We start from the raw sequence: 17,023 nt of genomic DNA on the forward strand, positions 1-17,023 counted from the left end.
AAAATAATAATGTAAGTAATGTCGGAGTTAAACCCACTTCATTAAGTATTAGGCTTTGGATGTAAATCCACTTAAATTCCTAAATCCTAGTGATATGAATGGTTATACAAATAAGAGAGTATACAACAGTGTATAGAAAAGTTTAAATCTCACTTTTTGGTTATTTATCTTTTGGAGAAAAAGATTGTAAATGTCGAAACCAAGTGTACTTATGTTTTTCAAAACCTTTATACGACACCATATAGAGAAGAACAAGTTTATAATACCCTTGGAATTTATAACAAAGGAGATTACAAACTATATTCCCACTAGGGGTTGGGTTACAAACTATATTCCCACTAGGGGTTGTTATGAGAGCACATTTTTACACATTCTGTTTAGTCAGAAGCTGTAAACTGTTAATGTTTGATTTCCCCTGAGTGTGGTGCTGACGGAACAGTCCCAGTCCAACCATTGTCTCCCTCTGGATGGACTAATTTGCATCAACGGCGTGAAAAAGCTAGAAAATAAGTTGTACAAAACCATTCTAGTTTCAAAACATGCAGTCTACATGTTTCTCAACTGCACTGTCTCACGCCGTAAACGAGTATGTGGTGCTAGCCTTGCTTGACATTCATATTATTAAAAATCTATATGTACAATATCTGGAATGAACTAGTATAGTTCTATTTGAAATGTAATAACTAATCAATTAATAGTTAGTTTCATAAATCAATTACACGTGCTTCAATGAAAACGAAATATATCAACGTGTAACTAATTGGACTCGTTAACAACATATTAGGTTTCTGTAATTCAGGTTTAATCATACATTATCAAATGACTGAGTTAACACTAAAAATCGTAATCACACGATTAATGAGAAAAAACTAATTGCGTTAGTGCAATTCGCCAGTTTTAATTAAAATGTGTGATCAAATAACGTGTCCGAATGTAACATGACTTCCGCAGTCCTATTAGGGTTGGGGTCGAGGTAACACCATACTTTACGCAAATTACTACCACAGAGGGGGAGGGGGAGGAGGTGCTGTGTAACACACAATACTGACAACACAACACAGCTGCCGCAATCTGCTCGGAGTTTTATGAGACGCCAAATTACAGGGCCTGGTTGCTAAATTCGACGAACAGATAGGTATGTCCATAAAGTGTTAGCAACAATGGATGTCCTCACTTAGTGACATGATCCTCGCCAGAAACGACGCTGTGTGTCCATAAAGTGTTAGCAACAATGGATGTCCTCACTTAGTGACATGATCCTCGCCAGAAACGACGCTGTGTGTCCATAAATTCTTAGCAACAATGGATGTCCTCACCTAGTGACATGATCCTCGCCAGAAACGACGCGGTATGTCCATAAATTCTTAGCAACAATGGATGTCCTCACCTAATGACATGATCCTCGCCAGAAACGACGCGGTATGTCCATAAATTCTTAGCAACAATGGATGTCCTCGCCTAGTGACATGATCCTCGCCAGAAACGACGCGGTATGTCCATAAATTCTTAGCAACAATGGATGTCCTCGCCTAGTGACATGATCCTCGCCAGAAACGACGCGGTATGTCCATAAATTCTTAGCAACAATGGATGTCCTCACCTAGTGACATGATCCTCGCCAGAAACGACGCGGTATGTCCATAAATTCTTAGCAACAATGGATGTCCTCGCCTCGTGACAAGACCCTCGCCAGAAACGACGCGGTATGTCCATAAATTCTTAGCAACAATGGATGTCCTCGCCTAGTGACATGATCCTCGCCAGAAACGACGCGGTATGTCCATAAATTCTTAGCAACAATGGATGTCCTCGCCTAGTGACATGATCCTCGCCAGAAACGACGCGGTATGTCCATAAATTCTTAGCAACAATGGATGTCCTCGCCTAGTGACATGGTCCTCGCCAGAAACGACGCGGTATGTCCATAAACTCTTAGCAACAATGGATGGCCTCGCCTAGTGACGAAACATACCAAAATTTTATAAAATTCTTTAGTAGAAAAAATATAAATTTACTGGAATGGGTGACTTAAAACTAACAAAGTAGTTCTGTGTTGATTTTCTACCAAATGAGCTCTTGTATATGTGATATTATCAATTTTCTTAAAGTGTTTTATTATTAGTTTATAGAATAGTTTATTAGTGGTCGTTTTATTTTTATTATATTTTATATGTATGTTATGAGACTTACATACTTTTAACTTGTACAGTTTTATCCAACAACGTATTTTTAAATAAGTTTCTTCAAGAAAGTTTATTTCTCTCCTAGAGTTAAGCTAAGCATAAGTGTCCAATTCTTCAGTTAAAACTTTAATGTCAGGTTTACCTTCTACAAAAAGATTTAAAATTCACTTTTAGATAAACCAGCAAACAAACTGTTTTTTTGCTGCAGCACATGTGGTCAAATTTGTCCTACTGAAACATTGGAGTCATGCAGCTCCGGTAAAAATCATATGAGCAACAGACAGTAATTATTTACGACGTTTCTGACGTACTACACTCATCTCAAAAGCTGTAGACATTTAAAAATAATCTATAATAAGTCACATGTATAATGTGCTAATTCAATGCCTTACAGCTAAAACACGCACATGTAATGCATACGACTCAGTAATTTGTTATAACTCAATGTGTGGCTTCAAAACTTAAATAAAATGAGTACGGTACATGGTATTTGAATAACACGGAATTAAACCGGCGTAGAAACACTTAAATGCAAACTGCCTCGTCTTGGAGCTTCGCCAAGGGTTGTTGGCGTCTAAGAGGTAACATTATTCTTTTCAAATGTATTTCAGATAAGACACGATCCAGTGTTGTTGAACAGACAGTCAATGTCAGTTTGCCGATTCCTGTAATAGTTACGATCTCAGTATCTCACTTTCGTGTGCCCACTTGAGAACTGTCAGTTGTGCTGCATTTTATACTTTATCCATTCGTAAGGTAAAGGAATTATTTTATGATCGAACAAGAAGAATGGAAAAAAACGAGTGTGTAGCTAGAGCCACAAAGATGCTCGCTCCAGGTAAGCCCTTCACGATCATTCCCAGAAATGTCGTAGAATTAGGCTTTTTTTAAAAGGACTTCACACAGAAACATAGCCGATAGCATGGCATGATCACCCAAACAAAGGAAGACATTCTTGACATTTTATTTAGACTGATTCTTTTTCAAAATAATATCAGCTTGAATTTATTTCCATAAAGTGATTTTCTACTTCTTGTATTGACTTGATTTTAAAACAAAGATACGTGTCGAGAGCTTACTGAACTGGTTTTTCGTGCTGGATTACAGAGTTTAATCTACCAACATAGATCAAAAACAGAACAGGCCCAGGAATAGGTCCCTGAGTGACACCGTGGGACATATTAATTTTGTTGGAAAGAAGGCTCGAAATCTCCACGCACTGATGACGATCTTGAAGATAAGAACTGATCCATACGGTATATTCGGGACACCCCGGACGCCACGCTTCTCTAACCGGTGCTACAATGTTTCATACCACACACAATCGAAAGCTTTGGTTAGATAGAGAAATGCACTAAGCACGTGTTCTCGTCCCTTCAATCCATTACGAAATTTTCAAAAGTTCTTAATGCTGTTTCTTCCAAATCAAAATGGCCTAGATTCGGAATACCATGACTTTTTAAAATATTTTATAAACTCTTTTATAGAAAATCTTTTTTTAAAGATTCATAAACACTGGAAGAACTGAGATTGGACGATAGTTGTTTGTGAGGCAAGGATTTCTTTGGTTTTCAGAAGAAAGAGAAAATTTCCATTTTGAAAAGAAAAACAAATGAACTTAAGTGATTTTAATATGTGCTCGGACACAGGATTCAAAGCCATGGGTGCAACAGGTTCCACTATCCTCCTTCCATGAGGTTTTATGGAATGGATGAATGCGTCATGGAGTAGGTCAACATAAAATAATAACAAACCCACACATTTGCTAGACTAATACTGTATATGCCCTTAACCTTCAAGTATACATGGGTATCTTCGTCATAGATTCTTAATCCCCTTGCATGCTAAGTTCAGTTTTAGAAGCCATCAACAAAGGTTCCACATCTCAGCAACTCATAGCGTTTCACGCTTTAGAGCAGAATTGTAAGGTAAGGTGAACAAGTTGTATACACGATTGTATGGGGGGCAGCAAATGTAAAATTGTTTTACTTACTTGAAATCTTTGTTTATATATATATATATATATATATATATATATATATATTTTAGAACACATATAAAAATTCCTTACCTTAAAGTTGGCTTTGCTTGAAATGAGAACGTACCTGCAAAACAAACATACCTCAATTAGTTTGAAGAAATTAGATATCTAAATTTACATTTTATATACTACTATAAAATAACTAATTCTTTGTTCAAAGTATATTTATTTTAGAGGAACATTACAGATTTGTATAATTTTTTAGCTAGATCGTTACAGAAATGATACTATACCCATATTGGAGATTTAATAAATCTTAACAATTGGAAGATCTTTAAATGCAATTCATACTTCTAACTTTGTTTATTAAATGTTACTTTTGCGGTTTTTTAATTATTAAATTGTGAAATGTTTGTTTCTATTGGACTGTTTTTCAATGTTTACAATAAAATATGTCCTTTGCAGGAATACTGTTTAAATGACATCAGCACAGTCTCTCCAACAGAGTATAGCAGACTCCTAGCTGATGTTCACTTGCAGCTCTATCATCTGCTGAACATGAGAATGAGAGTCCATGGTCCCCTCCAATAGTGTGAATCCTCATCGCCTTTGTTTGAGATGCATACTCTTTAAGAAATCAGGTGGTAAACTAGTAATCGACCATTGTGATGGAACCGGAATATTTCAGAATTAAGTGTTACACGTCTGTAATAGCTTCCAGGCTAAGAAAGGCCAGATGCATTGAGACGCAAAGTAACTGACGTAGATAAAGTCTTTTCGTACCGAGCACCAATGAAAATAATTGTAAGCGCTAGCACCTAGTGCGAGCAATGTCTGTAAGTAGGGTTTGAGCCTGGTTCTTGACATATTTCGTATACCCTACCAACAGCTTTTGAGAGTCAAATCACCGTACAGCAACGACAAACTCTTCCAATGAACACGTCTTAGGTATCCAGGAGGCTTGCTGATGATTATTTAATGTATTATATCTACGAGTATAAAGCACTAATTAATAGGCTACTCAAAAGTGACCAACCTCACGACTGCTCTTAGTAACCACTCTTAGGAAATACAAAATATAAATAATCTATCTCTTTAACTTTGTGCACCCACATGTTTCTTCTCATACTATCGAGTAAATTTAGCAAGACTTTTATTTCGTGACTTTATCCGGCGACATGACATTCTGAAGATCTACATATGCCAATGACAGAAAAGTAGTCGGAAGTAGTCATGTCAGTCCAGCAGCTAAAGTTACTTATATTATATCTTATTTTTTCTAAAGCCGTATCTAAAAACTTCCAAATTAGGTTTCCTAAAATTCCAACTATGCCACGGAGTAGATCTTCACGTAATAGAACCAATTTGTTGTCTATACTGAGAACTTGGAAAAATGCCAAAGACTTGACTGTAGTGCTATCTCTACAAGAGGTAATAGGCTGAAATAACTGTTCTGATACCTTTCAAATTTAAGAAAAAGACAGTTAATTTAACTTTCGTTAAAAAACTGAATTGTAAGACGAATATTCAGTTGCGTGTGATGACCTAAGTTGCTGATAGTATGATAAAAAAGAGGACGTACAACGTCCCGGCTTCAAGTATTACGAGGCCCATTATGATGGGCTTTCTGCTACTATCATGTCATCAACACAGCATTTGTGGATGGATACATGCTCTACCTTATTGTATCGCCGGGAGTGTTGACTTTTACACAATTTATTTTATTCTTTACGTGAGCTTCTTTTTATGTTCTTTCTATGTCGATTCCTCACTTCGAAAAAAGATTAGATGTACACATTTCGGTTTAGTAATCAATAAAAACCAAAGTTCCTTTTTACTATCGTCTAATCATGAAGTATCCAACAGCAACTCTAAGAAGAACATAAATATACAAGGAAAACTGACCGTTATGGCGAGAATACCTCAGCATTATAGCCTTCCATTCGGTTTCGTAACAAACAGCCCATAAAACAGACATCACTTTTATCGACTTTTTTATGTGAAGCGTTTTATGTCGTTCTTACATTAGTCGGTTAGTACACCTTCACATGATTAACCTACTTTTAGTGCTGTTTCCCGAAAAAAGATATTGATCAAATAAATGTTGTACACGGGTATTCTTCATCAATGTACGTTAACAACAAGTATTGAACATTACATTTTGTGTGAAATATATAGAAAATTTATAAACGTCAGCTACGATTAAATGTTTCATGTACTGTCAGTTTACGTTTTATTGTTAAATGTATTAAGTTACATAGCTTAAACATGCGTCAAAAACATGATTTATTTATGTATGATACAATAAATTTGTATTTATTTAACGGACAAACATTTAACAAAACAATAATACAAGATCTAAAGACTCGTAAGTAACGATGCAATCGAATGGATTATAATTGTAATAAAACTAACAAACTTATAAAATTAACTCATACATTAAAAAAGCTTTATTTGATGTATTCATATACATGCATATAACAGATACAAAAAAGAAATGGATTGGGCATTGGTAGGCGACGAGCAAAGCGCGGTTACAGCGGTATTACCAATTTGAAGTGAGAGAAAATGGGTGAGGCATCCTCTACCGAATCTCGCACCTCGCCATTTCTCTGATTTCACTACCGTAAATTATAACACTAAACTGATATTGTGTATACGTAAATAAAAAAATGACAGATTTTCTGGATTTTTATTATTTTTTCAATCAACAACTAAAAATTGTGTTCTTAATACGATTTGATGTGTTTTTAAATTTGAAGAAAAAGAACTTATGTTAGCAATATGGTTGGTAATGAGGTCATTTAACCTTATGACGCTACTTTTGTTAAGAAACAGCCTACATTTGTAAATAGAAATAATTATACGAGTATTGCGTTGTATTTAAAGACATCACTAATTATGTGTAGATTAATTTCACGACATTTTTTATATATATTAAAAATCATGCTATAGCATGAAAAACATGTTGGTAATTCCTGAGTTGAAAATATATGTTATTCTTAGTGATTGATTTAATAATTGATAATATTACAGACTTGGGTCTGTACGGAAAACAAAAGATAGAGTGTAACAAATAAGTAGGGTTAAAAATGACATCGCCGCCGGTGCGCGTTGACTGGTTGTCCCTTAATAGTGACCATCGGTGCATTTTGTATATAATTTGGGAAGGGACTCGACGCACATTGACTACTCCTTTCTAATTTTGTAATGATCTATTTAATTTTTACAGCAAAATACCAGCGTGATAATTTAATTGGCAATACTAATTAACTTATTCCAGTCTCTGGTTATGGATCTAATCTTCAAGTGTAATGTTTTAAGGCTAAATAGCTTACTAAACTTTTAAAGCGAATTGGACTATTAGTTAAAAATTAAGTATCTTTAAAAATTCATATTTTATAAATCAATATCTATATCCATAATTAATTTTATGGATAGGTACACCTACTTATCGTTATTGTAATAGATTAACCTAATTAGCCTAATGATTAACCTAATGATAAATGGCAGTAAATAGTTTCAATAGGCTATTGAACAGAATTTTCCGATTCATTGGTTAGATAATTAATTCAGAGAGAGGTTTTTAAAGTTACCCACTGTAATCTACTTATGTAAGTGAAAGCTTTGTCTCTAAAAGACTTGCTCTTGTCTGGTCCCTTCTTTCTTGCGTACTAGAATTGATCCTCATTGGAACCACACAAAGCTGTAGTAGTAAGCTTGACTCCTTCTTTTCTCCACATAGGCAAAGTCCTGTAGTTTGGGCAAAGATTCTCATTAAATTAGGTTTGCTGCAATTCAGCCTTCCCCTGCTGTAACCCTTTGGGCTGTAAACCCGAATTGCACTACTGTAGTGGAGGGTTTTCTGTCTCGCATGTACTGCAGCTTATGAGCTCTATGAGCTTATGTTCTGTTGCTGAGTGAACCGCATCTGGATTAACGGATTCAGCATCTCAGGGCTTCTTCTTCACTTCCTGCGCAATTCCACGCGAAGAAGTATTCATTCTTCTTCCGTAATGATCTTTTTTAACAAACTTTACCTATATGACAAGAATTAACTCGCTATTCTCCGATTCAGTTTTCATTAGTCTTTTTATTTCACTTTTAATGTTTCTGTTTTATTCGGTCAATGATATAATGATATAAAACTTCGACCAAAAACTTATTTTATCTTTATCATTAAAATATACTTATTCATTTATTATTATAATTATAAAAAAGTCTGATAATTAATTAAAATATCATATTAATTTCTATACGGTTATGTAAAACCCCTGTTAACGTATTAACGTGAAGTTGAGCAAAGAGCCAACACGAGTCTGTATGAGTCTACATGACAGTCGATTACAGAAATCGTAAAATAAAAACCTATTATTGTTTAGTGTTATATTATAAATGTGAATAACCTGTCAGAAAACAGATAAAATAAAAAATAACAACTAATTTTATTTATTATTGCTTCAATTAATAGCATTGAAATCGTATAGTTTTGAAAACAAAATCGAACTGAAGAATGTCGTCGTATTGTATGCAGAGGGAACAAAAGCATGAAAATAACAAACGCGTAGTGTATTGTTATACGAGAGATTTTCCATTACAGCCTCTTGAGGGCCGTATTCTGCTGGGATTGTATTGCCCCTTGCCTCGCTCTCCTGTGGGACAGGGTTAGCAGCATTTTAACAGCGTTATTATAAGTTAAGTGCTAAAGTAGAACAAGGGAAGTCCGTTTATGTTCCGCAAAGTTATTAGAATGCTCTTTGTATACTTTCGTAACCGGACAAATGAGTACCCGAAAAATTAGCACTTGAGTTTTGCATTTAGAGTTACTGCATAGAAAATTTGTCTAACACAATTTGAAACCATAGTAAAACCACTTATTAATTAAAGCCGCAGTATTGTTAATGAGTCAGAGCAGTCACTAGGTTACGATAATAATGTATTCTATCATAATAATTTAAATTATGTTTATTATTTAAAGCATTATTTTTCAAACCTTTAAAATACTAAAATTTGACATTTTTTAAGTACCTATAAACTTTTATTATTTAAGCACCAGTCAGGAAAAGAGCAAAAACTCACCATACGTTTTGGAACTGTTAGTATAAAACCAACTTATTTTATAACATATGTTTATTATAATGAGCATTAACAATTATATAGCGTTACTACACTATGTGTAATGTGTAGATATGCAGCGATAATCAACTAACTATATACTACGTGTTAACAGCGCTACTGAACTTACTATGTCATGTTTAATGTGTTGTAATCAACGGTATCAACTAATTATACTAACTATTAGTTTATAAAAACAAAAATATACATGCAACATGCAACAACAGATGTGTACGTAAATTTTGCTATACCCGTTTAAAAGACAAAATACGCCAGTAAATACACTAATTTACGATCTAGCAACAAACGTTCTAGTTTCTACGTTGTGATTATTACTGTTTACAAATTCAGTAAAATTATTCCAAAGCAAAGAGTTTATGGTACCTGACATAAAAATAAAATAAAATTAAAAAAAGTAAAATTGTTTAGACATGAATTCATACAAGACTAAAAATAACCCTAACAGGGGCGTTTTGGTGAAGCTTTTAAAGTCGAAGCTTCCTATAAAACTGTTCGTGGTGGCTTAGTTGGTTTGTTAAAACAAATTAATTAACTTTGGGGACATGAAAGGGCTTTTTTGTAAATAAAAGGAAAAGTTCCAACTTCTTAATTACCATATTGTAATTTAGGATTTTGTTCTGACAACCTGCTTTTTAAATACTGTTATTTCATTAAAGCGGTGTTAAACTAGGAATCTCTGCTCTCGCATTACTTAGCGGCAATGAAGCGATTTTTGACTGCACATTTCTGAACGCCGCCGTAAAGGTTTATTAATGATAATAAAGGCAACATTTAACTTCTTTGTCTCGTGTTTCCACCGTTATTGCCTTACAGTTAGGCCGTCGCGTGACAGGAATAATAATTACCTGGCCTGTTTCCTTTATAATATACTTTCTAAATTATATACGTTCTACGTGTTCGCATGATTGGTTTGCATACAATTATGGGAGTCATCATGCTTTGTTTTTGTATAGGTTTGTGATTTGATAGCAAATTTTAGTTTTGAAGTGTGTATATATTAACCCCAAAAAGAAACTTTTTATCCGTGAAGTAACCCATTTTTGAGATGTAACATCAAAAGTTATAAAGACACACTCAAATGCGAGAAAGGTTAAGATGATTACCATTACGCACATTCCACATGTCATGTACTCATTATTTTCACCTCGACTCACTGTTAACAATGTTTTGGTTTTCCCGAGATACTTTTGTTGAACGATGTTAGTTAGTTCTATTACTAAATTCAAGCAACAGTTTAGTATGTTACAATATATAACGTCTATTTTAGCGTTTATCGGCTGTTTTATACCTATTATCGGCTATTGTGTATCTATTATAAGCTATTGTGTATCTATTATCAGCTCTTGTGTATCTATTATCGGCTATTGTGTAAATATTACCGGCTATGATGTATCTATTATTAGCTCTTGTGTATCTAATATCGGCTTTTGCGTATCTGTTGTCGCCTGTTGTTTAACTAATATCGCCTGTTGTGTATCTATTATCGCCTATTGAGTATCTACTATCTCCTACTGTGTATCTATTATCGGTAATTTTGTATCTATTATCGCCTAATGCCTATATATTATAGGCTATTGTATATCTATTATCGGCTGTTGTGTATCTATTGTCGCCTGTTGTGTAACTAATATCGCCTATTGTGTATCTACTATCTCCTACTGTGTATCTATTATCGGTAATTTTGTATCTATTATCGCCTAATGCCTATATATTATAGGCTATTGTATATCTATTATCGGCTGTTGTGTATCTATTGTTGCCTGTTGTGTAACTAATATCGCCTATTGTGTATCTATTATCGCCTATTGAGTATCTACTATCTCCTACTGTGTATCTATTATCGGTAATTTTGTATCTATTATCGCCTAATGCCTATATACTGTATTATAGGCTATTGTATATCTATTATCGGCTGTTGTGTATCTATTGTCGCCTGTTGTGTAACAATATCGCCTATTGTGTATCTATTATCGCCTATTGAGTATCTACTATCTCCTACTGTGTATCTATTATCGGTAATTTTGTATCTATTATCGCCTAATGCCTATATATTATAGGCTATTGTATATCTATTATCGGCTGTTGTGTATCTATTGTCGCCTGTTGTGTAACTAATATCGCCTATTGTGTATCTATTATCGCCTATTGAGTATCTACTATCTCTTACTGTGTATCTATTATCGGTAATTTTGTATCTATTATCGCCTAATGCCTATATATTATAGGCTATTGTATATCTATTATCGGCTGTTGTGTATCTATTGTCGCCTGTTGTGTAACTAATATCGCCTATTGTGTATCTATTATCGCCTAATGCCTATATATTATAGGCTATTGTATATCTATTATCGGCTGTTGTGTATCTATTGTCGCTGTTGTGTAACTAATATCGCCTATTGTGTATCTATTATCGCCTATTGAGTATCTACTATCTCTTACTGTGTATCTATTATCGGTAATTTTGTATCTATTATCGCCTAATGCCTATATATTATAGGCTATTGTATATCTATTATCGGCTGTTGTGTATCTATTGTCGCCTATTGTGTAGCTATTATAGGATATTGTATATCTATTATCGGATATTGTGTATCTAGTATCAATAATTTCACGAATTGTTCCAACATTCTACAGATAACCTCTACAGATATATGAGAGTTTACGCTACACTCATAGGGTTTTACATTTTTGTAAATCAAACTTTATGAAGCTCAATATAGAAAATTATTTGAACCTCATTGCCTCTCAGAACTTATTTTGTAGACTCTAATAGAGGTTTTATCGGATGATTTGTGCATCTTGGTATTTATCCAGTATACTTGCACGATTATAATCGGTGATGGGAATTCTTTTCATTCAAGTAAAAAACCCGAAATTCTTTCATTCATCAGAGGCACTTTTCAACTGGTACCGATGATTACCGCCCCCCCCCCAAATTCCATTTTTGGAGAAATGGACAAAGTTGTAACGGTGACTAAAAAGTTCTCTTCTATTTCCCAGAAAGGTATCCCGAGTTTCATCTTTCCATCTTTATCCATCAAAAACTAAACAGAATGTATTCAAAAGGTTTTAGAATGGTTGAACACACACTCCATGGATATTTGCTTTAATTGGTGAACAATTAACTTGACCCGAGTAGTTTTGCTTTAAATTAGACATGTTTCAATTATTATCCTTTTACGTCAAATTTCCAAGAAGACTTTAATTGTTTATAAAATAATGTTGACATGAATTTCAACGTTATTGTATTAAAACAATAAGTATTTATTTTAATGCACACATATAAATATGAATGTTAGACTGCGGGGAAGGTACATTAAAATTAGAAAAGGTGGAGAATTTATTATTCCCAGCACGAGCCAACCTAACTGCAAGGCAATAAAGATGCCAAACACGTGGCGAACAAGTTTATATTGTTTTTATTGCCACTAATAAATTTGTAAGGCCTTCATAAATATGGAGTATGGGGAATAGATTTTTACTGATTTTAAGTAAAGGCACAGTGGTAAATTCCTATTTATTCCTTTCCATGGCTCAACCTACAATATCAGACTACAATTAGGATTCGGTCTTGTATCATATATATATATATATACATCAAAAAATTGTATTATATATATATATATATATATATATATACAATTTTTGATTTCATTTCAATAAAAATTGAATCGCAGAAAGTACTTGCTCCGCCGGGACTCATACCCGGATCTCTCACTTGCCGGGTGAATGTGGTACCATTACACCACAGAGTCCTCACTTTTTACGATTCAATTATTTTGTATTTGGCCGTTTCTTTCGCATGTGTTTAAATAACCAAACTAACATATGATCGGAAGACCAAATATCTGTCAAATGACTTCTATTTAAATTCATTAAATTTGTATAAGTGGCAATAGCCTAATTTAATTTAAATAAACATTGAATCGCAAAAAGAACTTGCTCCGCCGGGACTCGAACCCGGATCTTTCACTTGCTGGGTGAATGTGCTACCATTACACCACAGAGCTCTCATTTTTTACGAGGGCTTATATATACAAGATAACAGCAGCACTTAAGAGTTAATAATTTAGAATAGGTAGTCAAAATCGAAAACTCAAAGTAGGATATTTCATTATTTCGATCAGCTGTGTCAAAGAAAATATTTAATTTTATCATGGTAATTAACAAGAAACAAATTATTTTCATCCATAAAATTCATGTGACTACAGTTTTTTTTTTCAAAATACGTACGGTACCAAGTAAGACTACGTACTAGTTAAAACTGTGCTGTTAGCTTGGAACAAGTACACAGTTGCATCACAGGAGTAAATGAACGCAGGACGTAGCGGATTTATTCGCTACACATTACATTGATTATTTGTTTGGAGCAATTAGCTTGTTTGTTTGTAAAAAAATTACAAACAAACAAGCCCAGTACGGAATTTTCTGTCGACAAATTAACCTAGTATAAATAAATATAATAAAATGGGACATTTCTGCTTGTAGTTTTAGAATACAGACGTATATAATTGTATTTTTTTGAATTTAAAGTAATGATAAATTAAATAACAAGCCTCACTGTTCTTCAAAAACAATAACATAAGTTGAGTTCCTCCTTTTTTGTTTCCTAACAAAATTGTTGAGGAAGTCATTCTTATTTTCATGGAAATATGCAACTCAAATACTTAAGCAGTTGTTATGGCATACAAAAGAACAATGCAGATCAATGTAATCTATTTTTCAACTTTATAATAATAAACCATTCAATTTTCTTTATTGACAATACTGGGCACGTCTTTAGTTGATTGCATGATCAGAAGTTCAGGAGTCAGGAATTGCGTTACTCAGCTGTGTTATGTATGTACTCAATATATAACACAGCTGACTCAATATAATAAACCCTTCACATATAGATCAGTGTTTTAGGTTGCCAAGCTATGAATATAGAACTGCAGTAAAAGAGAAATGAAGCCTTGTTTTTATTATAATTATTAATTCCTTATTTAGTAATGCGGCTGGAAGCAGGTATATAATTTCAAACATGTAAGGTTGCTACAATAAGGAACGCCTATGTTATTTTCAAGCTCTGTTACGGCGACGTTACGGCTGATTACAATACGGTGACGTTATGGCTGATTACGATACGGTGACGTTATGGCTGATTACAATACGGCGACGTTATGGCTGATTACAATACGGCGACGTTATGGCTGATTACAATACGGCGACGTTACGGCTGATTACAATACGGTGACGTTATGGCTGATTACAATACGGTGACGCTATGGCTGATTACAATACGGTGACGTTATGGCTGATTACAATACGGCGACGTTACGGCTGATTACAATACGGTTACGTTATGGCTGATTATAATACGATTACGTTCCGATTTCTTACAATGAGGCGATATTCTGACCGATTACGATACGCTAATGTTCTGGCTGATTAAAATAAGTTGAATTTCTAACTGATTACAATAATATGATGATCTCGCTGATTAAAATAAGGTAATGTTCTGACTTATTACAATAAGGTGACGTTCAAACTGATTACAATACGGTAACGTTCTGACCTTTATGATTCTGTGTTTCATAAAAGAATATTGGTGATAATTGAAGAATAATAAATTAAATGTAACAGTAACAATATATCTTATACTTAAACTTAGGAATAACTTATCGAATATCTGAAAAAAGGTAAACTACAATAACAGATATTTATATTACACCTGTGTAATAGTACCAACTATAAAACCGATAGAAGGTGAATTAAAGTTGCGGAAATTATCCAAATGTATTATTAACGTTTTACATATTGTGTTATAAACAAAATGGTGTACTTTACTCTAACCACTTCTAAACAAAATGCCATCCTTTTTTTCGTTACTCAGTTTAAAATAATGTTGACAAAAAGATGTTTTGCTTGTATTTTGTTTGATGCCTAGTTCAATTCATATTCTTAACCTCATCAACATCTTTAAGTTCTATGATAACTTCTTACTCCGAGATTCTTTATTTAGTCGAAATAGCTGACCGACGCCGTATATTAAAGACTCAATACAGACCTGGTGTAGTTTTAAAAGTTATTAAACAGCGAATTGGACAAAATTATTAGTATGTTGAGTGAACTAAAAATTGTAATCCTTATATTTCACAGAAACATCTCAACTAGCCCATAAAACCGTAAAGAATCTCAGTTTAACCCTATTGGAACTCAATTTGAATGTCAGTCATGGTGCAGTGAATATGGGCTGTGTTCACTATTATTGACAGTGATACATCTGTAAATGAATACTGATTACATATAACAGAGAGATAAGAGGTCTTGTATAATATAAGTGATAAATGTTAAATTTCGCATAAATTTAAACTTTATTGGGTGACAGGTAAGAAACAGTCTTTATTGAGCTTTCTTAGGAAAGTCAGAAATAAATAATTTAGTTTTGAGCGCAAGCGAGGACAAAGACAATACTTCAACCATAGTGCTCAAGCATTGCTTTCATGTATTCTTTCGCATACTATCCACTTGGGTGCACTGCTAGTTAGAGGGCAGTGCTATGTTGCCAGATCGTGCGACAGTGCTAACGCAGAGGGGATCAATGTGATTGCTGTCATAATGTACAAAAATTGCTGTATTAAACAATAATATAATGAATAACGAACTACAGAGTGTCTGATTAAATTAAATTATATAAATTGAACGACATGATAGTAAATAATATTCACCTGCACTTGAAGATGGAATGGGCGATAGACGGGTCACAAGTGGATTTGTAGCTTTTTTCAAATTAACATATCCTTGAAGTGCAAAACTTGCAGAGGGAAAGTTTTAAGTTTCCTCCACAATTAATATATGTAATGCTTTGAGAAATGTACGTAACCCTATATGTGCACCGTAAATCAAGATAAAATATTACAACGGCAATACAATCCTCATGTTTACCCTGTTGTAAAATAATGTAATTAAAAAGTCTGGGACATCAAAACAGAGTTTTAACTTACATTATGGTCACTAATAAGTCGCCAATTTCAATTTGATTAATGAAATGGATCTTTTCATGTTCCTTAAATTAAATTCAATTTTATTCACAAACTAATTATGCTGACATGATATGTACGGTTTATGAAGCTTTGTTTAAACTCTTTTAAATGTTATTACTAATATTTCTTTACTCTATGTTTTATTCTACCAATCAAATTTAACATTAAATTAATATTTAGTATTTTTAATGTATGATGTATGTGTGTATGTGTATCTGATACAACAATACAATACGTCTTTGTTATATTCATACTTTTGTTTTGGCTGAGCACAATCCAAACTTATATCCTTGCCTTAGATTCGTCCAAAATGATACTGAACATACTTTATTACAGTGAAATGTAAACGCTCAATCTTACTATGAACTCGATTCTTAAAATCGTGTGTTGTCCGTCCGACCGTGCGATGTCTGTTGAGAGAAATGCTATAGTGACCTATAACTTGCTATATAGGTTCTCTTGGTTGAAGAAAGTAATTAATTGTTAGGCTCAGAAGGTCAAATAGCAGTCCGTATGTTTGTCCAGCTGTGCGATAATTATTGATAGAAATGTCTCAAAGACTTGTAACTAGGTATTTGTACACATACCTCTTGGTCGGAGGAAAGAGCGGTGTCGATTTTGGACTTAAGTTTTCGAAGTGTGCAGTACGTCTGTCTGTCTATCAGTCTGTTCGATAACTCATGTGTTACAGTAAGTCT

General features: G+C 33.8%; 1 protein-coding gene and 1 non-coding gene across 3 annotated transcripts in view; both read right to left on the bottom strand.

The window, feature by feature from the left end:
* The window catches only part of LOC124358554, a 232,629-nt gene that overhangs the window by 185,747 nt on the left and 29,859 nt on the right, over positions 1-17,023 (bottom strand). The window lies entirely within an intron of this gene.
* Positions 13,240-13,310, bottom strand: Trnaa-agc. Its single transcript has one exon. It is a non-coding gene; the product is annotated as a tRNA-Ala (tRNA).

The sequence above is a fragment of the Homalodisca vitripennis genome, chromosome 1, assembly GCF_021130785.1.
Source record: "Homalodisca vitripennis isolate AUS2020 chromosome 1, UT_GWSS_2.1, whole genome shotgun sequence".
Taxonomy (NCBI): domain Eukaryota; kingdom Metazoa; phylum Arthropoda; class Insecta; order Hemiptera; family Cicadellidae; genus Homalodisca; species Homalodisca vitripennis.